Consider the following 27,644-nt stretch of genomic DNA (forward strand, 5'->3'; position numbering starts at 1 on the left):
GGTTGCTGCCGCAAGGCAGCAACCAGCCGCAATAGCAGTTCGGGGTTGCTGCCTCGCGACAGCGACCCCGAACAACTATTCGTATATATATATATTTTTAAAATTAAATATATATATAATTGTTTTAAAACAGTTTCAAAACAATTTTCAGAATATTAGAAAACAGTTTTATCTTTTAGATTTAATAAAACCAAAACGTTTTAATTATCTAACTATAACACCTTTAGATTTTGTTTAAACGATTATCAACCGAAATAATCAGGAACTATGCATAATCAGTTTTAATTAACAAGTAATCAAAATTTATTTATCTTTAGATTAATTAAACTATCTGATTAATTAATTAACCTAACTATAAATTTATTCAATCCGATTGAAAAACTCTTTTATTTACATATATGAAATAACAGATTAACATAGACTCTGATACCAATGTAGGAAAATAGACAAGCGTAGGCGTAGCGGAATAATAAAATTTTATCTATTTTATCTATTTCCCTTTTCCAAGATCTGTTAATTGTATTTCATATAAAGAGGGATAGAAAGTAATACCTTTGGTGAAGAACTATCTACCGTTGCAAACGAAGTGCCCACAACTTCTTATTATCAACTCGTGAGCAACGAACGTTTTTATTCAACACAGAAAAACAAAACTAATCAGTAATCAACCTTTAAAGTATAGCAATCGCAATGATTGCCTCTAACAGAAATCGATACGAGATCAAAGAGGGAGTAAGAAATAAAGTAAATTAGCCGAGACGAAAGACGGAACGATTCCTCTCCTCCTGTTCTGTGTGTGTCGAAATTTATGGGGTTAGGGAGTCTATTTATAGACTTCTCTAAACCCTAATCTCAGTTGTGTTAGGTAATTAAATAATTGGAATCTTATTCGGAATAGGATTCCTAATTAGATAATTAAATAAACACTTTACTATTATCTAAATAATAACTAATTATATCTAGATAATTATTATTAATCAAATTAATAATTAATTAATGTTAGGGATAATTAATTAGAGTTTTAATCACATAAAAACTTCTAATTAATATTATCAGATAATCTTTTAATTTAATTGATAACCATAATCAAATTATAATTATTAATCAAATTAATTTATCCTTAAATTAATACAAATTTCGTCCCATATATGTATGTCCCACTAATTACATTTTCGTCTTCCAATTCCAAGTCTCATATGCGACCCATTAGGTTCTTTATTGCCACTAGCCGTATATATCCTTTGAAATTATTCATCACGATTAATTCCAACATATATATAACGGAATACCGTCGTGAGCTATTACGTAGCAGAACCTATGATATTCCCCCAGAGCAATTAAGAAGTCAGGTTGATAACTGACGTTAACCTTTCTGCATTAGGTACAGTATAATACGATCATTCATCAACTATATCCTGTCGGTCAATTCCTTATAACCATGGAACATGTCAAGGTTACATATGAAGGAAAATAGGCTAACGTATGGCAGCGGAAATATAAAAATTTTATCTTTTTCATTAACCCAAGATTCGTTAATCGTTATTTCATATAAAGAGGGATAGAAGGAAATACCTTTTGAAGTTCTATCTACCGTTTCAATCGAAGTTCCCACAACTCTTACTCCGAGTTCCCGAGCACAAGACAAAAACACAATCCAAAATCAAGTTAGATATCAACCGTGCAAAAGCAATCAAGAATAGATTGCCTCTAATAAATCAACACAAGATCAAGGAATAAGAGAAAGAGATGAAAATCAATTGAATCGGGAGGAAGCGGTGAATGATCTCGTCCTCAACTATGGGGGTCGAAATTCTCTTTCTACGGCAGACTAGGGTTGGCCGAAATTTACATATAGAGGGGGTATATATACTCTCTTGTATCTAAACCCTAGTTAGATAGAATTAAGTTACTGAATAAGAATTTAATTCGGAATATAATTCTTATTTATTATCTATAATTATATCTAAATATAAAGATAATAATAATAACCTTTTAGGATAATAATAGGAGCAATTTAATCTCATTAAACCTCCTAACTTATTTATCTTTTAATTAATTTAATTCACAATCATAATCTAATTAGGATTGCTTAAAATCAAATTAATTTCTTTATGAATTTAATACATAAAAATCGCCCCCCTCTATTTACTGGGCCTTGTTGGACTCAGTTGGCTTCCATCAATTAATTAACATCTGTTTCTCTTTTGGGCTCCAAGTCTTATGTGTGACCCATTAGGTTGTTATTGCTTCTAGCCGTATGCAACTATTAAATTAATTTTCTCAGAATTATATTTAATCTTTGCATAACGGAATGAGTACGCGAAATGTGATTAGCAAATCCGAAACATTCCCCTAGAGCTATAAGAAGACAAGTTGATTCTGTCGTTAACCTTTCCGTATTAGTTACAGTATAATTCGATCCTTTATCAACTACATCCTTGAACTGAATCTTATGACTATGGATAATGTCAAGTCACGTATAGCGAGACGTTCGTTTTACTTGTACAGGCCGAGTTAACTCCAATTAGATAGGTTAAGTGAAATCTGCATTTCAAGTCTTAAGCTATCACCTTGCAAGGATTTAGAGTGAAGTCTTCCACAAGCGATCCTTGGACGTATCTTCCATTTATCGGGAGTGACAAATGCTCAATCCAATGTATAATTATCCTGCAATTACTTCCTGTGATACCCAACGTCTGCCGTTCACACCCCATAGTCATCTCTGTTATGGATCGTGTTACAACAAGATCAAAGCATCACATTCCATAATTCAGAATCACTAATTAACATTCCTTTGAGTCTGAGGATTACTTATACCTATTAATACCAATGAGATGAACATGTGACAAGGATGAATCTACCCATCCTGTTATCTCAAGTCGGGTCCCCAATCCTAATGAACTCCCTTTCATTGGATCCACGTAACTGTCCAGATATCTGCATATCTGAAGCTTGTGAGATCAGCTTTCTGTCTCGACAGAAGACATTGTTACATGCAAGTCTCAGCAGTGATATGTCAATTCGAAACATATTACTTGACTTGGGGTGGTTTTAAGTTTGTTAGTTTATTATAAAGTTTCGTCTCACTTCATGCTTGTATGAACACTTTATAATCACTTTAAACAAACTTAGGGATTTCCTTTTATTAGACTTTATTTAGTTCTTAAAAGAGGTTGCCTTTATATAGTTATGAAACCATATCTCATTAAAACAAATGATATAAAGAACATTTCATTTACATTAAGTTTATATCCTAGAACAATTGTCTATAGGACACTAAACCCCAACAACATATAACAAAGAGTCCGGTTTTACTTGTACATGTTGAATTCACTCTGAAAAGATCAGTTAAGTGAAAAGTTCATTTCTACTCTTAACTGTATCACCTTGCAAGGATTTCAGTCAATTCACCACAAGCGGCCATTTTGATATATCTCCCACTTATCGGGAGTGACGAATGCTCAATCTGAAATTAACTATTCTGCAATTACTTTGTGTGATACCCAACCCTGCTCTCACACACCCCAGGCTCTCACCTATTGGATCATGCTCGCACAGAATCAAAGTATCAGACTCCATAATCTAGAATCACTAATTAACGAATGTTTGAGTTTGAGGATTAGTTATACCTACTAATACTAATGAGATGAACAGTTGACACATTAGATAAATCAATCCATTTTGTTATCTCAAGTCGGGTCCCAATCCTAATGAACTCCTTCACCGGATCCATGTAACTGTCTAGATATCTGAATATCTAAAGCTTGTGAGATCAACTTTCTGTCTCGACAGAAAACACTGTTACATGCAAGTCTCAACAGTAATATGCCAACCCCTATAACATATTACTTCACTTGGGTTTACTTTAAGTCTATTGGTTCTATTATAAAGTACAGTCTCACTTCATGCTTGTATGAACACTTTATAACTACTTAAATAAACTTAGGGTTACTTTCTTTATGAAAGATTTGTGCCTTTATATATAGTTGCATTTTAATGCTATATATCTGATTAAACAAATGATCAAATAAACAATTTATTCATTAATATTAATATCCTAAAATAATTGTCTTTACGACACTAAACTCCAACAATAAATTCACCTAACATGAGATATAAAAAGAAAAGCATTCAACATAAAAGAAAATTAAAATTGTACCAAACATAACGGAATAAAAATTGTACCAAATTAAAACATAACAAGGGAAATGTGAAAGAAAAGATAAAACCTAAACATTAGAAGGTGAATCCGGTGGAGATGGTGAAGTTTCAATGTTTTGACGACGGAAGAATGAGAGCATCCGACGACGGGTGGACTTGGTCTCCCTCCTCAAGGTGTTGATATTGTCATTCATCACCATATTGTTCTCAACCAAATCATCAATTCTCAAATTCATTTGTCTATTATGGGCATTGATTTGGTTCAAAATCTGTCTCAAATCAATAGGATCCTCTTCTTGTGGTGCTTGGGCTTGGGGTTGTGCATGTGGTGCATCCGTCGCTTCCTCCTCCGCTCCTTCTTCTTCGGTACCTACAAATTAAGAACTCGAGGCTCCTCCTCCCGTATTACCACTAATATGGGCAATACGTGACTCATATGAAACAAAAACGGGAGGACATGAAGAAACTAATAAGTGAGCTCTTTCAAGGGCCGAAATATCCAAAAGAGGGATATAGCCATGGTAGGAAGACATATCATAATCGGCCAATTCTCCACGTGCACCCAACACTAAACCGGTAATAAAGTTTCCTAGAGGGACTTGCTTAGTGTGTGCCCTTGAAGCATGATACAAGTTATCATATAACATTCCAATGCTATCAACCCTTAGACCTTTCAACAAGCAATCAAGAATGAACAAATCCCAAACTTGTTTTGGAACTCTCAACACGTCCAAACAATGAAAAACTCAAGAATTTATGAAAGTAAAACAAGCAATTATCCCTAATCATATTGCTTGAAGTGTTTTTGGGATTAAAATAGGCTTGACCCGAAAGAGTATTCCAAATGGTGTCATTATCGAAATCCTTAGGCTTCTCAATGAAATCACTTGTAGGAAACCCGAAAATATTCCCCATTGCTTCATAATCAATAGTATAAGTTACACTATTATTCCTAAAAGGTGATAAATTTCTTCTTCTTATCAAATTGTAATGTAACCAAAAATTCCACATATATTCGGTAATGTTAGGGAATTTCATGGAAGCAAAAGTATGCCAACCTAGAGTATCAAGGTATGCATTAATCCGATTAGAGAAAGATAACTCTCTTACCGAATCAAAATGGAGGAAATGCATGTCTACAAACTCCCTCTTTGCATTAGAAAAATGAGTGAAGCGATTTGCCTCTTCCTCGGAAGCAATATCAAAATAAGCTCCGCAACGAATACGAAGACGACTGGCTTCCATAACCTTAGGCTTGTGTCCGGCAACTTTGGTTCTAGGCATGATGGTGGTGTTGGAAGATTTGAAAATAGGATTTGTAAATTGAGAAGAAGAGAAATTGGAAAGAAAAGCAAAATCTTGAAGAAGAGTTTGGGAATAGTAAGGGTGAATGAATGAAAGAGAAGGTAAATGAAAGGGTAATTGATTTTGAATAGGGAATGAATAAATTGGGAAGAGTAAAAGTGGTGTATTGGGAAGAGTTTAGAGTGAGGGATTGGGTAAAAATTGAGGTGATGTGATGTTTATGTAAGTAGTAGGTATATATAGGGTTGAATAGAGTGAATTATAGGTAGATTAGGAATAGGAATAGGCTTAATTTAGTGCAAAAATCGGACCTCCTACTGCCTACAGCACGCGTGTCGCGACCGAGAATCCAGAATCTCGGTCGCGACACGACATTTTCAGAGAGAAAATCTCTCCGAAAATTACATGTGTTCGCTGAACTTACCGAGAATTATATATTCTCGGCCGAGAATCTGCCCCTGGTGGCTGAATTTCGCGCACAATAACTCCTTTTTGCGTAATTTCTGAGTAATTATGTCCTGAAACTTAATTAAATCTGTACATATGCTTAAAATTACAAATTTAAAAACATTAACACAAGGAAAACCAAAGGTTTGTCCTTATTAATTTGAGAATAATGAAACATTGATGCCTTAATTAGAGTGAATGAACAATTAGTGTATATTAAAGCATATAAGTTAAATGAATCATCTTAAATGTAATTAAATGCAAGTTCATGTAAGTATTAATGTAAATTTAAAAGAAAAACTTAAACTATCTTAATGAATAATGATACAGATTCATTTATAACTTATGTGTTGTCAGTTTATGTACATATTTATATATATGTTCATAATAAAGTGTAACCCTAATGATTTTTGCAAAAATGGTTTCAGTATCATTGTCAATAGTTAACAGATATTATAACTTATTCCCTTTGGATATATTGATATAGAGTTATTGAGAATAGTTTATAAAGACATACTGATATAAACCAGAAAAAACAAAATCATTGAAATGAAATTATACTATTATTGGAATGAAAACACATATTTACATGAAAAAAACATTATATACAATTGGAATAAATAAAAAAAACTTTATACAACTATGGATAAAATATGTAAAACAAAACAAAATAAATTAAAGTAAATTTTCATCCCGTTGAATTGGGATCCGTATCGCCCGATAACGGTCAATCTTCTTGCACGAAGATTTGTCTCTCTTCCACAGAAAGAAACCTTGGGCCAACCTGAAAAATATGTTTCACAAGACCCTCATTCTCCAGATACTCATAATCCATTATTGAAAAGGGTTCTGCATCAGTCCAAGGAACAGAGGCTGCTCCTTTTGCTCCCAGTATTATACCACAAATGATATGGGATATTCCCATATCCAGTCTTTTTATCTTTGGAACGAGAGGCGGCAATCAAACCTTCCATCAATATTTTGGAAGAATTTACGGTGTTGCTTTGAAAGATGTCACTTAAGACATATAAGTCGGTGTCGTGGACCAAACTACTGCCAGTTCGTCCAAACAAACTATGACACAGGAACTTGTGCAAATAAAGCATTGAATTGGAGTGGATGCACTTGTTGTAGGCGAGACTTGGATTGAAACGCCAGAATCCTGTTAACATCCTCCAAATGTCTCTAGATGTCATATCTCTGCCAGGATGGTGATGTGAAGTGTCCCGTGGTGGGAAACCAAACCAGGCATGCAATTCAGGGTAACCGAAGGTGAAAGTGTCGCCATCCTTGTGAAAACTAAGATGAACCCGACGCTTATTCACGAAGCGTACTGTACATAAGAATTCAAGGATCCAATCTCCGATTATTGGAAACTTCATATGGGCGAACTTAGACCAGCCTAAGTTCTCTAAATAGCGATTCATATCATCGCTGATCCCGAGTTCATCATTCAAAAACTCATCCATGTACAACACTCCTACAAATATAGCATAACAGAATCGATAATAGCGTCTTCCCTCATCATGGTTATAGATGGGAAATGGTGTACCATAGTGTTCTGATAAATCAATACGCTTATTGCGTGCAGCAATAATCTTCTTGGAAGATTTATGTTTGGTAGTCATGGTTTTGATTAGAAAAAGTTTTTGTAACTTTTTGGAAATGGTGTTTGAATATGAAATGAGAAGAATATCAAATTTTTGTCTGATAGAGATGAATAGATAATGTAAGTAACAAAAATCTGATCCTCTTGAATTATTTATAATGAATTCAGGTTGAATCGATGTGTCAGTTGGGATTAAAAAGGTGGAAATTCACACCTTTTGCACATGAAAAAACTTGTTTTTTCGAATTTTTTTCCAGCAAAGGTGCAATGAACAGAAGAAAAGAAGGCTACAGGTCAGAAAAAACCCCGTGTCGCGACCGAGAATGGTGAATCTCGGTCGCGACACGCTGATTTCCACTAGGGAAATCAGGCGCCGAAACTCCATTCTGTTGATCTCAGCCGAGATTAGCGATTCTCGGTAAGTTCAGAAAAAAAAAATTTCTTCCTTTCCCTAGAAATTTTGGTACTCTGAATTCTCGGCCAAGATTCCATAATCTCGGTAAGTTCAGAAAATCACCTCCCTTCCTAAGACAAACTGAGACTGCTGAATCTCAACTGAGAATCCGGAAATCTCAATTGAGATTTATGAATTTCTCTAATATACATTAATTTCCTGAAAATTGATTAAAAACATGACTGAGATAAAAAAATTTCGATTTAAAACTTGATATAAACCTATCTAAAACTAAAAACAATAAAATGTAATGTGTAAAAAGAAATAAAACAAAATAAAAAACTAAACCTAAAATTTGAACAAACGCGAAAGGAAATTTATGAAAATTAATGAATTAATCTTCATGGAATTTTGTTACAAGCTTAATTTCCTTGTTTGGAGCGTTTTCATAGTAAATTTTACATCTATTACCATTTACTTTAAAACGAACTCCATTAAGTCCTTCAAGTTCTAAAGATCCATAGTCGAAAGTTTTAATGACTAAAAATGGTCCTGTCCATCTAGACTTAAGTTTACCTAGGAATAACCTGAGTCGTGAATTCAACAACAGCACCTTATCTCCAACACTAAAGCTTTTAACTTTAATTTTGGCATCGTGCCATTTTTTCACTTTTTCTTTATATATTTTTGCATTTTCGTAAGATAAATGACGTAATTCATCCAACTCGTTTAAGTCGAACAAACGTTTCTTACCTGCTTGTTGCAAATCATAGTTAAGTGCTCTAATAGCCCAATAAGCTTTATGCTCTAATTCTACTGGCAAATGACATGCTTTTCCATACACTAATCAGTATGGTGTCATTCCTATTAGTGTTTTAAATGCAGTACGGTATGCCCATAACGCATTGTTAAGTTTACGTGCCTAGTCCCTTCTTGAAGATGAAACTGTTTTTTCTAAAATCCATTTGAGTTCTCTATTTGATATCTCCGCTTGACCATTCGATTGAGGATGGTATGGCGTAGATACGCGGTGGTGTACTCCATATTTTCTCATAAGTGATTCAAAATTTTGGTTTATGAAATGGGTACATCACTTATCATAACTCTAGGGACTCCAAATCTACAAAATATATCATCAAGAAATTTAAGGACAACCTTAGAATCATTCATCGGGGTCACAATTGCTTCAACCCACTTTGAAACATAATCTACGGCTACTAAAATATAAATTTTACCAAAAGAAGGGGGAAAAGGTCCCATGAAATCGATCCCCCACACGTCGAAGACTTCAACTTCTAACATGTTTGTGAGAGGAATCTCATCTTTCCTTCCTAAATTCCCGGGTCTTTGACATTTGTCACAACGAATAACAAATGAACGAACGTCTTTAAACAATGTAGGCCAAAAGAATCCACATTCTAATATCCTAGCAACTGTTTTACTAACGCCGTTATGCCCTCCATAAGAGCTTGAATGGCATTCTGACATTATAGACCCGTATTCATTTTCGCTAACGCATCTCCTAATCATACCATCACCACAAGTTTTGAACAAGAAAGGATCTTCCCAAAAATACTGTTTAATATCGGAATTTTTTTTTCCTTTGATGGAAACTTAACCCTTCTGGAACAATGTTAGCTGCGAGATAATTAGCTATATCCGCATACCATGGTGACATGACACTTTTTATCTGATAGAGATATTCATCGGGGAAATCATCTCGTATACCGATAGTTTCACCTATAGGACCGTTTTCATCTTCAAGTCTTGATAGATGATCGGCGACTAGGTTTTCTACTCCCTTTTTGTCTTTAATTTCTATATCAAATTCTTGTAATAACAAAACCCATCTAATCAGACGCGGGTTTGCATCTTTTTTAGCAAATAGATACCTTAAAGTTGCGTGATCGGTATATATAATAACTTTAGATCCTAGCAGATACGACCTAAACTTATCACATGAAAAAACTACCGCTAACATTTCTTTTTCGGTTGTGGTATAATTTAATTATGCACCGGATAATGTGTGACTGGTATAATAAATAACATGAAGCTTCTTATCCTTCCTTTGACCTAAAACACATCCTACGGCTAAGTCACTTGCATCACACATGATTTCAAAAGGTAAATCCCAATCGGGTTTAGCAATTATGGGTGCACTGACTAAAGCTGCTTTCAATGTTTCAAAAGCTTTAACGCAATCTTCATTAAAATCAAAAGTTGAATCTTTCATGAGTAAATTAGTAAGTGGTTTAGAGATTACAGAAAAGTTTTTTATAAATCGTCTGTAAAAACCTGCATGTCCTAAAAATGACCATACTCCCTTAACAGTAGTTGGAGGGGGTAATTTTTCTATCACTGAAGTTTTTGCTCTATCCACTTCTAATCCTTTTTCAGATATTTTATGACCTAAAACAATTCCCTCGTCAACCATGAAATGACATTTTTCCCAGTTTAAAACTAAGTTTGTTTCCTCACATCTAGACAAAACTTTATCTAAAAGAATCTCCATAAACTAAAAAATCATCCATAAAAACTTCCATGATATCTTCAATGAAATCGTTAAAAATTGCAGTCATACAACGTTGAAATGTTGCTGGTGCATTACATAGACCAAATGGCATTCTCCTATATGCAAAGGTTCCATAAGGACATGTGAAGGTTGTTTTATCTTGGTCATCTGGGTAAATATAAATTTGAAAGAATCCAGAATAACCATCTAGAAAACAATAAAAAGCATGACCGGCTATCCTTTCGATCATTTGATCAATGAAAGGTAGAGGAAAATGATCTTTCCTGGTTGCTTTGTTTAGGTTCCTATAATCTATACAAACCCTCCAACCGGTGGTGGTTCGCGTAGGTATTAATTCACCTTCGTCATTCCTTACAACAGTTATGCCTCCCTTTTTAGGTACACAATGGATTGGACTAACCCATTCACTATCCGAGATAGGATAAATGATTCCATTGTCTAAAAGTTTAGTAATCTCATTTTTTACTACTTCTTTCATGTTCGGATTTAAGCGTCTTTGCCTATCCGCTTTAGGTGGCTTATCTTCTTCTAAGTGAATTCTGTGCATTACAATACTAGGATTAATTCCTTTTAAGTCTGAAACTTGCCATCCCATACTTCCTATCCTATTTCTAACAACTTCTTTCAATTTTTCTTCTTGAACGTTTGTTAACTTGTTAGAGATAATTATAGGTAGAGAATCGCCTTCGCCTAAGAAAGCGTACCTCAAATGGTTTGGTAACTCTTTAAGTTCTAATTTAGGGTGTAATATCCCGTTTTTTTGAAGTATTTTAATTTGAGGATCAAAGTTTTTTTTTTCTTTTTTAGAAATGAGGGATGTAATAATCAAATGTTAATTTAATTATATGCTAAATTGAATTAGTCAATTAAGTAATTTTAGCTTTTGTTATTTATATATATTATAATAACTTTTGGTTTTATTGGATTTCTACCACCGTGAGAATTGGCATTTCAAATGCTTGTTTTTTTTTTCTTATTATTAAAAACATTATTTTAAGAAAATAGAAATTTGGTTTTATTTATAGTTTTATCTCCTCCTAAATTTAAGTTACTATTAATTATTTATTTTTTTTTAAATTAAGTTAACCTAGTCAACCACTTATAGCATAACTATACTTCTATTTAAAATACAAAGAAGTTGTTTCTTTTCATTCCTAAGTAACAGTGCCGCCACCCTCTCCTTTTCTTTTTCCTGGAAATTCATATAGCACCAAAAGGTATTTTTGATTTTCCATTTTCAATTATCATTTTACAACTTTTAAATTGCTTTTATAATTCCATACCTCCATTAGCTTAATTCGATTTTAAGTTTAAGGATTAAGGACACTTTCCAAAGTCTTTAAATTTATAATGTTCAATTTAGTTTAGTTGCAAAGAATTGGAGTAATTTGGTTCGCTTCGTTTATGGAATAGGAATTTGATACCCTTTGGATGGATTCAGAAGATCGATAATTACCTAAGGTTCGGATCAAGCCTGTTATTCGGAGTTCTAGGTGAGTGGTAATTATGGTTCATGACACTATTTGTTTGATTTTGAAATCTCTAGCATGAAATCTATTGATAAAAGTATTTTTGTTCAAAATATCTTTCGGTCCTTTAGCAATTAATATTAAAAAGTTTGATAAAAACAGTTCGATCCGATTTTTAAATTTATCTCCTATTTTCGTTCCTTTAAGACAGTTCTGATGAACTTTTCTAAAAATGTTATTTGTTCAAAATAGTTTCTATTCTTTTAAATGATAAAAGACTTTCTTGAGCTTAAATTTATTTGTCAAATATTCTCTGCATTAGAGCATAGGCTTCTGGGAACATGCCCTTGGTACATTAGTTTTTCTGATATTATTTATCTTATTTGGAAGTAAAAATTCTTTGAGATTATACTTAATTCTGTTGATCGATTGATTTTATCTGTTACTGTTTGTATTGAAAATCTGGAATTTTATTCGAATTCTGCTGTCTGGATATTTAAGAAATTTTATTCGAATTCTGCCGTCTGGATATTTAAGTTATTTGAAAAATATTATGAGATATAAGTTATACACTTTGAAACTGGTACATGTGCTCAGTATTATCTGTATCTGTTTTCATGTCTCACCGACCTTCATATTAGGCTTGCATTATTTGTTATTGTTTTATCTGTGTACGTGTTTGTCTTTGTGTCAGTTGTATTAGAATCATGCATAGGGTCGGTGAAGACATTCTGTATCTGAATCTGGTAGCGCTACCATCTGTGTCTGTTATCTGGCCTTTGGTGATGTGGAATATCATCACTCTGATGTTACTGTACCGTGGTTTTGAGAATTTCTGTAAATTATTATTATTATTCGATTTATTTGATTTGAGTAAATATAGCAATATTATTTGATTTTTCTGCACCATCATGTTTGATAAATTCTGAAAATAAATTTGAAACTTATCTGCATATCTGTCTGTTTCCCCGTCTGTTGTGCTATGATTATCACTCACTGAGATTTTCGCTCGCCTAGACCGAAATCTCATACCACATTGATTTTATATTTTTCAGATTAAGATCTCTTTAGCTGCGCAGACATTTGGGTTCGATATTGAAGGAGGATATTGTTAGCTAGATATTATTATTGTACGTATTTGGAGACTTTTGGATATTTTATGGTATATATTTTTGTACAGTTTAAGATGTTTAATCATGTTAGAAGGCTTTACTAGTCAGATAAGTATTGTTTTTTTGAGGCTAGCATAGGTTAAGGTAATCTTAATTTATGCGCCAGTCATGGCCAGGTTCGGGTCGTGACAAAGGTGGTATCAGAGCCGACTCTCCACGTACGATGTGTGGTTCGGGGACGAACCAGGCGGAAGCTGGTGGGCCTGTAACGACCCGGTCCGGAGTGGGTGGCGCCGGGGTAAGAAGGCCTGAGCAAGGAGCGGCCCTAAGGGATGGCGATGGGGGCAGGAATGAACTGAATCCCACATCGGAAATGGAGAGGGAGTGATTGGGGCTTATTAGTAAGATGAGAGAATCCAATACATGCAGACGCGTTTTAAAGCCGTGAGGCCCAATGTGTTGGAATTGGGCCAGAGCGGACAATATCTACATGGTATTGGACCAGGGTGTTATTGTAACACCCTGGTCCAATACCATGTAGATATTGTCCGCTCTGGCCCAATTCCAACACATTGGGCCTCACGGCTTTAAAACGCGTCTGCATGTATTGGATTCTCATCTTACTAATAAGCCCCAATCACTCCCTCTCCATTTCCGATGTGGGATTCAGTTCATTCCTGCCCCCATCGCCATCCCTTAGGGCCGCTCCTTGCTCAGGCCTTCTTACCCCGGCGCCACCCACTCCGGACCGGGTCGTTACAGGCCCACCAGCTTCCGCCTGGTTCGTCCCCGAACCACACATCGTACGTGGAGAGTCGGCTCTGATACCAATTGTAACACCCTGGTCCAATACCATGTAGATATTGTCCGCTCTGGCCCAATTCCAACACATTGGGCCTCACGGCTTTAAAACGCGTCTGCATGTATTGGATTCTCATCTTACTAATAAGCCCCAATCACTCCCTCTCCATTTCCGATGTGGGATTCAGTTCATTCCTGCCCCCATCGCCATCCCTTAGGGCCGCTCTTTGCTCAGGCCTTCTTACCCCGGCGCCACCCACTCCGGACCGGGTCGTTACATAGGGGGTATTACAATTGAAGGTGGAACTGGTCCATCTTCTTGAATCAAAGGCTCTGAGTCCTTATCTTCTAATTCTTCTCCCATTATAGGTTCTATTATTTCTTATTTTTGAATAATGTCATTGACACATTCTTCAACTAAATCAAGTTTCATACAAGCGAATTCCTCCATAGGATATTTTATCGCTTTGTTCATATTACACGATCTTATCTTCTCCTATCCTTAAAACTACTTTCCCTTCCGAGACATCGACTAGAGCACGTCCCGTGTTCATAAACGGTCTACCAAAAATTAGTGGACAATTAACGTTATATGCAAAGTCTAATATAACGAAATCGGTAGGAAAAATAAATTTGTCAACTTTAACTAAAACGTCCTCAATTATACCATATGGTCTTTTAGTGGTTTGATCCGCTAATTGCAAAACCATATTAGTACGTTTTATATCTTCTTCTAAACCTAACCTATTAAAAATAGACAACGACATTAAGTTTATACTTGCTCCTAAATCACAAAGACAACTTGGGAATTCAATATCTCCCAACTTACATGGAATGGTAAAACATCCGGGATCTTTGAGTTTGGTGGGAAAATTGCTTGACACTATTGAACTACAGTCCTCAGTTAGCGAAATGAATGAAATTCCTTCCGAACTAATTTTCTTTGAAATTAAATCTCTTAAGAACTTACCATAGTTAGGAATTTGCGTAATTGCATCCATAAACGTCAAATTAATATGCAAATTTTTAAATTTATCCAAAAATATTAAAAGTTGTTTGTCATGGTCCTTATTTCGGACTTTGTGTGGAAAAGGTGGTTTGGGTACAAATGTTTTTGTACTTGAGTCAATTGGTGAACTTTTTGTATTTAATGTATCTTCTTTGGATTTTGGTAAATCAGTTCCTGGTAAAGTTGAATCTCCAGGCATTTCCGGACCTAAGTAATTTTTCCCTGAACGAAGAGTGATAGCCTTTACACGCTCCTTCGAATTTTCTTCCGTATGGCTGGGAAGACTTCCCTCTTTTCGGGATGGAATTGATTTAGCAATTTGACCAATTTGAACCTCCAAATTATGGATGCTAGATGAGTGGTTTTTAATAAGCTGATCGAATTTATTCTCAATCATTTAAAACCATTGTCGTGATTACTTATTTTTCCACTGATAGCATCTATGAATTTATCGATTTTAGAAGATAAAGTGCTAATCGTATCTCTTGATTGATTTTGATAATTATTGGTAGCACGATTTTGATTAGCATTTGCATTATTATTATCTTTCCAACTAAAGTTAGGATGATTCCTCCATCCAGAATTATAAGTATTAGAATAAGGATTATTAGTTTGGTTTTGCCCTTGGACAAAATTTACATATTCGATCTCGCTCATACCTTCATAATCCACATCCGTTTGGATTGGATTACCATTAGTATCGCACGGTGCCATAAACCTATCAATTTTGTGCGATAAGGCAGAAAATTGGGCTTGTAACATCGCGACTGGATCAAGATTCACTATACCTTTAACGGATGATGTGGTTGAGGATGATGGTTTCGCCACCGATATGTGTCCACGTTTTGCGGACCACATACTGCTGTTGATTGCCATTTCCTCCAAAAGTTCTCTTGCTTGGGCTGATGTCTTCTTCATAAATAACCCTCCCGACATAGCATCTAATGAACCTCTAGTTGTGGGATTTAATCCATTATAAAATGTTTGCATTAAAAGTGCATCGAGCAATTGGTGGTGTGGGCATAAACGTTGAAGTTCTTTAAAACGTTCCCAAGCCTCATAAAGAGTTTCGTTATCATTTTGAGAAAAAGATGTTAACTCTTTTATGACTCTTGCGGTTTTTGCTAAAGGAAAATATTTTGATAAAAACTCTTGGGCTAGTTGGTCCCAAGTTTCAAATGTTGCGCCTGGCATAGAAGTTAACCACTCTTTGGCTCTATCCTTCAAAGTGAAAGGAAAAAGGCAAAGTTTGATTGCTTCGACAGTCACATCAGTTATTTTAAAAGTGCCGCAAATTTCTAAGAAATTTGTCAAATGGGTGTTAGGATTTTCGTTAGGTAACCCATAAAATGTTACATTATTTTGCAACATATTAAGCAAAGCAGGCTTAATTTCAAATTGGTGTGCGTTTATTTGGGGTCTAACTATGCTATTTGTTACACCGGCTACTCCTGGCCTAGCGTAATCCATAAGTGTTGGTGGATTTGCCATAATATTTGGCTCGGTATTTTGTTTGTTTTTGTTTTTCTTGTCTTTCTTTTTCTTTTTAACGGTTCTTTCAATTTCTGGGTCTATAGGGTCTGGTGCAATGCCTGAACTTCGAGAACTGCGCATGAACTTGAAATTTTTGCACGTACCGAAACTACCTTCAAAACATATTTGAAAAATAAATACGTTAGTAAATTAAAATTAATAAATTACAAAAGTTAAAATAAGTATGTATAAACCTAGATTTGAAATAAAACACGAAAAATCTAAATTTTTGTTAAAAAATTTGGCGTTCCTCGGCAACGGCGCCAAAAACTTGTTGAGCGATTTCCGCAAGTGCACGGTTTCGCTTGTAGTAATAAAAGGATATCGATCCCACAGGGAACGTTTTTCAACAAAAACTTATTTAATTGTAGTTTAAATACGACTTAAGATTTATAGAAATAGATAATCGTTATTTGAAATTAGGTTTTTGTATTGATTGAGTAAGAATTAGGATAGAACATGTAGAATGTTAGAAATCAATTCTGTTTTGAATATGAATCACAAAACAGAAACGTTAGTGTTTAAAATAAGAGATTTATTGTGTTCGTTTGCATTAAGCAAAGAAAACAACTTTAAACTTTGTATTATTATAAAAGTGTAATATCGTAAACTCCTTCAATTAAAAGGCTTTGAACCGTAGACAATCTTCCTACGGTCGGGATAGATTGCTACCTTAATCAAATTAACACTTATTTGCGTAAGAATTAATTTGCCTAAGTGTTCAACAAAGTTTCCTTGTAATGATTTTGAATTTAACTACGTTTTAATGAAAACACCAGAACTCACTTCCGATCATTTACAGAAGTGCTACATAAAAATTTATTGAATTGCATGAACTTTATTAGATGAAGTATGAATTTGATACAAGTTTACAGAGAATAAAAAGCATGGAAGCATTCAAACGACATGAGAGTTCCGGGTCGTCAATCCTTTCCTCAAACCTCGTTAGAGTTTGTCAGGCTCTTGGGTCGAATCCGCTACTTAATCTTCTCGCTGAATCTTCGGAATAGAGACGGGTACTTCTACTACCAAAATGTAAACTAATATTGAACTGATCTTATTCTAAATCTAATTGCTACTGTGTTTGAAATTAATTGGTAAACAATGTGTGTACATCAGATTGTTTTTACAAAATTAAACTTCTAACTCTGAATTGTTTTTGACTGAGAATTCCTGCATAAATTCTGTACTAAAATCTTCTCTTCAATATATCTCAACTCTGAAATCAACTCTTTATTTATAGATGTTGAGGAGTCGAGTTTAAGGGACGTGTCTACTGCGAAGAGACGTTCTTATCCAATCGAACGGACGCATTTCTTTGAAAACGAACATGTGTAAGTTGTGCTGTCTGAAAATCTGAAGTTACCGAGAATGGGGAAATGAAATTTCAGCCTTCGGACGAAAGGGAGGAGGTGACTGGCCGACGCGTGTCGCGACCAAGAATAAGGAATCTCGGTCGTGACACGGGTAATTATTCCCGGATACGACTTCGTTCCTCGTCTTCGTTTCGGTGCGTTTGATTTTCGTCGTCTTTAACTCCTTTTGTAGGGTTTTTCCTTCGTTTCTGACCTCTTTTCGTTCCTATTTGGATTTTACCAAATATTTAGGTACCTTGCATGAAAGAAACATATTCGGACGTAAAAGTACGCTAAATAGATATAAACAACACAAATTTGTAGTAAAACTGATGTAAATATTGATGATATTTTAGGTATATTTTGGGCTTAACAAACACGTTGTTGCGGATAGATGAAGTGATGGGATTACCACTCACCTAACGGTGAGCTGATATCACCGGCCACTTGATAAGTGGAACTGAAGAAGTGTGTGGCCACACCCTGGTTAAGTTGTGCACAATGCACTTACATTAAACAAAGGAAAATTACATTAAAGACAAAGAAAAACCCTTAACCCACCCCACCCTATGTGATTCGAACTTATGACCTCTAGGGTCATGTATAAGCTCTCAACCAACAGGCTAAGAGACCATACCGCAATGAAATACTATAGGGTCTTAAATATATATATATATATATATATATATGTGTGTGTGTGTGTGTAAGATCATTTCATTAGACCTATTTGATCCTAATTGAATTAAATATAATATGTAGGGTTATATTTATAATTAGAGATCAAGGAGGGACTAATTAGAAATTAGCCAATTAAAGTGGGGTAATTAAATTGGGCCTATTTGGACCTAACTGAATTAAATATAATCTGTAGGGTTATATTTATGGTTAGAGACCAAGGAAGGACCAATTGGACATTAGCCACTTAACCTAAGCCTAATTAAACCTAATTGATACAAGTATTTAACTCACCAAAAAAATTGATACAAGTATTTATTTATTAGGGTTAGAAAGCTAATTATCACTAGCCTCCCTCTGCCAATTTCGGCCCCCTCTAGTCCATACACAAAGTTCTTCACGTTCTTTGTACTCAGATCATTCTGAATCGATTACGGCTAGCACCGGTTCAGTTCCTATACGGTTGGGTAGAAATCTACTCAGAGCCAGGTGGGTTCTCTACGGTTTAAAGCCTTTTAATTGAAGGAGTTTACGTTTATTACACATTTATAATTTTTACAAAGTTTAAAGTTGTTATCTTTGCTTAATGCAAACGAATACAATTATTCTCTTGTTCTAAACACTAAATGTTTCTGTTTTGTAATTTAAACTTAAAACAGAATTGATTTCTAACATTCTACATATATTCTAGTTTGATTCTTATTAATGCAATCTCAAAACCAAATTCAATTTACGATTTTCCATATTATAAACATAAAACGTGAATCAAACTGAATTAAAATAAGTTTTCATTAAAAAGCGTTCCCTGTGGGATCGATATCTTTTTATTACTACAAGCAAAACCGTGCACTTGCGGAAATCGCTCAACAGTGGCAAAAACCACGGATTCAAAGATATGGCATACGCCAAATGAGCATGGATACGCCACGTGGAGCAGATACGCCAGGTGAAGCCTAGCTCTTTATCCACCTTCATCTTTGGTGACCTTGATTCCGTATTCAACTGGTGTGTTAGCGGATTACAATTTTCCATCTTGAACTTCTTCAAGATCTCCAGTTTGACAAATGAATATTCCGCCAACATTCTACTTTACTTTAATGCCAAGATAATAAGACATTAGACCAATGTCTATGATCTCGAATTCACGAGCAATTGTGTGCTTGGATTCATCAAACATTTATGGATTTTCCCTATAAATATAAGATCATCCACGTACAAACAAACAAGCATAATATCATAATTTTTCACTTTTGCATATAAAGCATATTCATATGGGCATTTGACAAAACATTTTCTTGAAAATATTTGTCAATGCGGCTATTCCAGGCTCGTGGTGCTTGCTTGAGACTGTATAGTGCCTTCTTCAATTTTAAAACTTTCTTTTCTTGGCCATTGACAACATACCTAGGTGGTTACTGGATATAAAATTCCTCCTCCAAATATCCATTGAATAAAGATGATTTTACATCCATTTGATGTATTTTTCACATGCACCGAGTAGCTACTAAAATCACCAATCTTATGCTCTCCATTCTCGCAACATGTGAAAAAAACTTCATTATAGTAAATGCCACGTTATTGGCTACACCCTTTTGGCCACCAGTCTACCTTTGTGCCCGAAAACTTCACCTTTAAAATCTTTGTTTGCTTTGAACAACCATTTAGCACGAATGGGTTTTTTACCAGCTGGAACTGAGGTCAGCTCCAACATTTTGTTCTTTTCGATTGCTTAAATCTCCTCTACCTGGCTCTTCTCCATTGTTCATCTTTCATGACTTCTTCTGCATCTTACATGCTCATTGTCAGTAAAATGACAATAAAGAGTTAATCCATCATTCAAATTTCTTGTTACATCATACAAATCTTCAACACGTCTGAATTTTTAGGCCTTTCTTGGACTGTCATTTGAACTATCTCCTTCAGTGATAAGTACTCTCAAACTGGATATTGGTGTTGGTGTCGTGATTGGTTCCTTCTGATCATTATTTTCATTCATATTAAAAGGATAAAAATCATAGTTCCGTTCTTTCTCAATGTTCCAGCCCCATGTCGCTTCTTTGTCAATGGTGACATCCCTGTTGATGATAATTTTCTACGTTTGAGGATCGAAGATCTTGTATCCTTTCAAATGTTCAGAGTATCCTATGAAAAAGTATTTCTTTCTTTTATTGTCAAGTTTCCTTCTTTCTTCATCTGGTACTTGAATATGAGCGACACTTCCAAAAACACGCAAATGATAAATACGGTGATTTTTTCCACTCCATGCTTCATGAGAAGTTTGATCTCAAACACTTATAGCTAGAGATCAATTCGATAGGTAAACTGCATAATCTATAGCTTCGGTCCATAACTCCATTGGCAAATTTTTACTTTTCAACATGTTTCTCACCATGTTGAGCACCATTCGATTCTTTCTTTCTAGCAAACCATTTTATTGTGGCAATCTCAGGACTGAAAGGAAATGACAGATGCCATGTTCTTCATAGAATTTCTTGAAGGAGTTTGACATGAATTCACAGCCTCTATCAAATCTAATGACCTTGATAAAATGGCCACTTTATTCTCCGCGAGCGTTTGAATTTTTTGAATGCTCCAAAAACTTTAGATTTTCCTTCAAAAAATAGACGCATGTTTTCTACGATAATCATCAACAAAAAGTAGAAAATATTTGTTTTTATCTAATGGCATGGGAGTAATTGGTCCACACACATCTATATGAATGAGCTCAATTGGCGCTTTTGCTCTTGACATAGACTCTTTTATAAAATTGGCTCTAAATTGTTTTCCAATGAGACATCCTTCATATAACTGATGTGGCTGATCAATTTGAGGTAAGCCATTTACCATCTTCTTCTGACCCAACATTTTGACTCTACCAAAGTTGAGATGTCCAAACCTTAGGTGCGAAAGCCAATGGGAACTCTTCACACACGACTTTAAACATTTGGCCACGTCCGTCTGGATGTTAATTGTGAACATTCTGTTCTTTAACAGGGGCACTTCAGCTATCAACTCATTTTTCTCATTCAACATGAGTAGTTTTCGATGCACCATATGAACTTCATAATTTTTCTCCAGTAGTTATCCCAAACTCAAAATATTGATTTTCATTTTAGGAACATAATACACATCATCATTCAACTGGTGAATGCTATTTTTTAACTGAATGAGAATGGTTCCTTTACATGTGACAGGAACCTGAGAGGAATCTCCAAATACAACGTTACCGCTAACAAATTTATCCATCTCTATGGACATTTTATTATCTCTATTTATGTGGCTACTTGTTGCGTTTTCAAGACCATAGGTTGTTCTCAAGACATTATTCTCCTTCATAGGTAAGTAACAATGTGCTAGTTACTTCCTCATCTTGGATGTTGTTAGCTTTTCCCTCTTTCTCCTTGAGAGGACTCCAACATTATGTTGCTTATTGGTCGTACTTAGAGTAATTATAACATTGATCATTGGACTTATCATGTCCTTCACTTGACGTCCAGTTTCCTCTTCCACGTCCAGGTCCTCGGCCTCAAACTCATATGTATTGAGTGCTTCTTTCGTTGATGTTGTACTTGTTGTCACTTCTTCCTCGGTTTCTACCATGTCCTCATCCTCTTTCCTCCTGGACATCTACCATGTCCTCTTCCAAATTGGCTTCTTTCTCGGTTACTTTCGTTATCTTTGAACGAAGTATTTGTTGCTAAGACTTGTTCTGTTAACTTTTTCTTTTCGCTTCTTGAACTACTCTTTATGTGCATGTAATGACCCTATAATTTTATCAATGGTCATTGCGCTGATGTCTCTGGACTCTTCCATTACCACTACTACACAATCAAATTTTGGTAGTAGTGATCGCAAAAAAAAAAAAAAAAAATCAACAATTCTGCACTTTTCAATTTTATCACCATATTGTCACATTTGATTCACGATAGGTTTTACTCTAGATGAGTAATCGATAACGAGCTCTGTTTCCTTCATCCTCATCGTCTCAAATTCTCCTCTCAGCATCTACAAACAAACCTTTTTAACTCTCTTCACCTTGAAGAGAAACACGTAGGATGTCCCACACCTGTTTGGAGGTGGTAGCTTCTGCTATATTCTCGGACATTAATTCATCCAAACTTTGATGGATGAGAGAGTAAGCGTCTTTTTTATCATTTTTACGATTTTTCGATAGACTATCTTTTCTACTGGATATAGTCATGACTCGTCTGCTAGAACTTGGTAGCCTTTTTCAACGATGTCCCAAACATCTTGACATCCAAGTAATGTCTTCATTCAAATGTACCAACTTGTATAATTGATTTTTCTAAGCTGAGGGTAGTGGAAAGAGATGTTATTGGAATTACCTGACATTTTTTTATAGGGTCTCTCTAACACTCAATTTAAGAAAATAGTATTTTTTTGGTGAAAAAAATAAAATTCTCACAACTATTGTAACATAGGTTCTCATGCCACTTTTTTTTTTTTTTTGGAGGAAATAGAATTAAGCAAATAAAAGAAACTAACACATAAACTTATTTTATTAAAGAAATCACAAATACAACAAATGATACAACACTTGGTGGATATTTTATTTTGCACTCACTCCGCTCAGCACACCTAATGCATGGAAGTCTATTTATACTAAAACTTTGTCGGCAATAGTTACAATTATACACCACAAATCTAATAAAAACATATTTGCCACTTATTAGGTGTAGAAATGTCAACCATATACTTTTTTTTATGTGGTTTATTTTGCACCTCCAAACTCAACAAGGTAACTGTTACAACTAATCAATTTAATGCATTTTTTTTGTGTACTTATGCGAATGGTAAATTAAAAATAATACTCTTATTTATTAATGAATATTTATAATTTATACTGTTACATGAGAGTGGATAATTACTAAATGATCTTATATTATTTACAAATAATTATAAGAGTGTAGTGTTTGATAAAACTAAAATTTAGGTGCTAAAAATATTTATACTAAATTTTAAGTGTTTAGTATTATGAATATTAAAAGTATTAATTAAATAATGTAACTGTTTGATAAATACTTAAGTATGAAATTATAAATATTATTTGATAATGTTCAATTTAAAATTATAAATTAAATATTTTGACTTATCATAATACGTGTTTTTTTACTTAACTGAATTTGTAAGTAGTGCTATCAAACAAGCTAAAAAAAAATACTTAATATACTAATTTTAAGCGTTTAATTTTGTTATCAAATAGCCTCTTAGTTCCATCTTATGTTGCACAAAAATAAAAACAAAAATGATTACAAAAGCTAGCACTAAGAAATGTTGTTTGTAAAAATCATAGGAAATGAAAATGTGTAGATATTAAAAATACAAGGATATATTTATAAATATTAAAAGTATAATAATAAAAATGATATTTACTCTACATATGATTATAACATCGAGTATAAAATATAAATACTTGGAAATTGTGGAACAAAAATTATCTTTAATAAAGAAGTTCCGGTTAAAGAAGTTTCAATTGTCATGGTTAGAATTTGGAATTAGATTGTGATGTCGGTGGAATAAGAAATGTGTTTTCCTATTTTCATTATTTAGAGAAACGTGCCTAAAAACATTTTGTATTGGTTTTATGAGAGTTAGTGTTTTTTAAATGGACATGGTGAAAAGAGTTTCCATGTAACATAAATTACATGAGTTGAAAGTGTAAAAGAATAGAGTTTTGAGGGCAAATAAAATTAAAGAGGGTGGTATGTGTGTAATTGGTATTAGATAAGTTGTTTACATTTGGTGGTTGGGATACAAAAGAAAATATATAAGTTGTTTACATTTGATTAAGAGCTAACCATTGAAGTTGAATTAGAATTTCACCAGATTCAACATTTTGGAGCTTGAGGGATATCTCTTGTTTAACCTTTCCTTCAACAATATTAATGGTGCTATCATCTATAAGTGCATTATCATTTGATTTCAACCATTTTCCAATCTGCATATCTCCAAACATTTCTGGGTCTCCAAATGCCATTGCTGATGTTATTAATGGTTGGATATCAATCTCTGCTTCTCCCATTATGTCGTCAGCAGAAAACATGTCATGATCAAATACCTGCAACATGACAGTCCCAAAATTCTCAGGCACTGACAACATGAGTTCCTCATCCCAAACTGGATTCAAGTTGCTGGTTACTACAGTGGTCTGAACCTTCTGTTTTCCGAGGGTGAGGACCACATAAGGATCACTTGACATCATATCTCTAATAGCTAAATTTGTACCACTTATTATTTTGACTTTTAGCAATCCTACAAATTCAACCATGCCTTCCTCATCAAAGGATGTAGTTGAGACACGAAAACTATCCAAAATCTTCCTAGAAAAACTAGATCGAAGAGAACCAGAAGATTTTCCGGATGTAATCCTCAAGCTAGGTTTCAAAAATTCTTGAAGCTCGTACTTAGACCTGATGAATTTCATACGCTCATCGTGATTGGAATTTGGTTGTGGCTTTGAAACTCCCTCAGGTATGAATGCCTCATATATTGAATTAGCAGATGAATTTCCCCCAACTTCAATCATCCCTTCTATATCTTCCTCCGACCACTCATCTAATGTCACCGATAATACCTTTGAGACATGACATCCAAGACTTCTATGTACTCCACAACATTTTAAGCATATAAATACTCCGATGTTGGTAGACTTGAAAACTAACTCATTATTAATTATTCCATTCCATTCTTATATAATCAACTTTTTAAGGGAATCAATCAATTAGGAAGGAACTCACGCCCATTTCGGATCTGGACCACCGCAATCAGCACATAACCGATTCTCATTACGCCCCAATAATTCTTTTAATCTTCTTTTACCTGCAAACTCAATTATTATAGGAATTTGGAAAATATATATCCAGGTTTAAAATCAGAATTTTACCTGAGGCAGTTCTTTGTTTTGGCAAACGGCTCATTGCTGTTTTTTATAACCAAATATCATACAACCACAACTTATATGCACCAAGATTTCTGCAAAATAACCTCTCTCAATTATATAAAACAAAATCTGCAAAGGAATCCACTTTTAAGAATTCATGGTAAGCCAAGCATCAAATACATGAAAACTATATAAAATAACATTGTAATGGAAAATCCTAAATGATCCCGTAAATACAAACCTTCTATATATCTCTTTCGTTCCTTTTTCAACATCCAAACAATATAAAAATAAACTATCCATATCCAAATCAATAAATGGATGAATGATGATCCAACAATCATATTCTGTAGATTTGCATGCAAAAACCTAGCTATTAAAAATAAAACCACCTTCAAAAAAATCTTTACATACAAGAAATTGAATGAAATAAAGACCTTAATTGAGAAGGAATTGGAATTCACCTGCAAATGTTCGTCAAAACCAAAGAAATCAGACTTAAAAGAAATGTCAAATGTTGCAGACATTTTGGCCATGAAAACAATGTTGTAATCTAAACTAAGTAACAATAAATTAAAAATATAATATTAAAACTGTAAAAAAAATATATATATAATATTAAAATATTTATGAGAATTTAAAGAAAACAAGTTATTTTGGCCATTAAAACACAATTGCAATAAAAACCAAGTGATTTCTATATGAATGGTAGTATGGTACAGTCCATTGCCACATGACAATTTAAGTTTCCCTTTTTTTCTGCTTAGAAGATACAAAAATTACAAACAAAAATAAATTCACAGCGAATGTGAATACTCGAGGTTCAGATTAAGATATGGAGTCCTAGCTTTATACAATGATTAACTGAATCCTTCTCATAAGAATTGGATATTTTATTGGTCATTCTAGAAGCGTATTCCTTAGGGTATCTTAGTCCTACTCTGATAAGGATGAATGATCGTTGTATATATTGGGTCTACCTAATACTTTTTTTTTATAATGATTTCATACCTCTCCTTCTTAATTTTATATGTGAATTACTATACCTAGCCATTAATTCCTACCTCTAGCCTCGGGAATTAACCGAACTACGCTTTGCACAAAAATTGAAAAAAAAGACAAAACCTCTCAAGAAACCTATACACTCTTCGATCAAATCATGGATGGTGACAGAGACCGTAAAGGGAAAGCGAAAATGGTAAGGTTTACGGTTTTATTTTGTTAATTTACGCTTCAATTTGAGATCTGTAGGATCTTTTTGAAAATCGCCGGAATCGCAGTCGGGCGTATGAACATCACGCCCGACCTATGGTTCCGGTGTAAGAACATCACGTCCAACCAGTGGTGCGGGCGTGATAGCCACATGCCCGCACCATAGGTCGGGCGTGATGTTCAAACGCCCGAACCATAGGTCGGACGTGATGTTCATACGCCCGACCAGTGGTTCGGGCGTGATGTTCATACGCCCGAGGGTGTTTTTTTTAAATTATATTTACATTTAAATTAATTTAGTGTAATTTATAATTTATATGTTACAATTTTAGATTAATTTAGTGTAATTTTTTGTAGACGGAGTGGCCTACTAAGGGGGAAAATCCATCCCGTCATTTGCTCGTCGTCTAGATATGGACGACGAGGATGATACACCACGACATACGAGATTGCGTGGTATTGATATATCTGGTCGTAGACGGAGAGGGACTGCGATGGAGCAGGTGCGGAGGGGTCCGATTGTGGATCAACCCGATATTCATGGATCAGAGGGGGCGACAGATTTTGATGACAGAGAGCCTGATAGCGATTCTGTGGAGGACTACTTGGATGTGGTAGCCCAGGTACTGCAACAGTCTGCAGCTGCACGTGATCGCGAGGGTGAGGATATCGATGAGCAGCCGACCCCGGTTAGACAGCCGACCCAGCGCATAGGAGGTCGCTTTGCGAGTACATGTATTTTTTAGTATAATTTTATAACTTTAGTATAGTTTAGTATAATTTTATAAATTTAGTATAATTTTAGTATAATTTAATAGTTTTAGTATAATTTTATAACTTTAGTATAATTTTATAACTTTAGTATAGTTTTATAAATTTAGTATAGTTTAGTATAATTTTATAAATTTAGTATAGTTTAGTATAATTTTATAAATTTAGTATAGTTTAGTATAATTTTAGTATAATTTAATAGTTTTAGTATAATTTTAGTATAACTTTAGTATATTTTAGTATAATTTAATAGTTTTAGTATAATTTTAGTATAATTTTATAAATTTAGTATAATTTTAGTATAATTTAATAGTTTTAGTATAATTTTAGTATAACTTTATAACTTTAGTATAATTT

General features: G+C 34.3%; 1 non-coding gene and 1 pseudogene across 1 annotated transcript; one reads left to right on the forward strand and one right to left on the reverse strand.

The window, feature by feature from the left end:
* The first annotated feature begins 15,846 nt into the window (after positions 1–15,846).
* Positions 15,847–15,953, forward strand: LOC136216003 (small nucleolar RNA R71). The gene has a single exon (XR_010683001.1). It is a non-coding gene; the product is annotated as a small nucleolar RNA R71 (small nucleolar RNA).
* An 8,247-nt stretch (positions 15,954–24,200) lies between these two features.
* LOC136218334 (probable ADP-ribosylation factor GTPase-activating protein AGD13) lies at positions 24,201–25,341 on the reverse strand (annotated as a pseudogene).
* Between the last annotated feature and the right edge of the window lie 2,303 nt (positions 25,342–27,644).

This window comes from Euphorbia lathyris, chromosome 1, assembly GCF_963576675.1.
Source record: "Euphorbia lathyris chromosome 1, ddEupLath1.1, whole genome shotgun sequence".
NCBI lineage: Eukaryota > Viridiplantae > Streptophyta > Magnoliopsida > Malpighiales > Euphorbiaceae > Euphorbia > Euphorbia lathyris.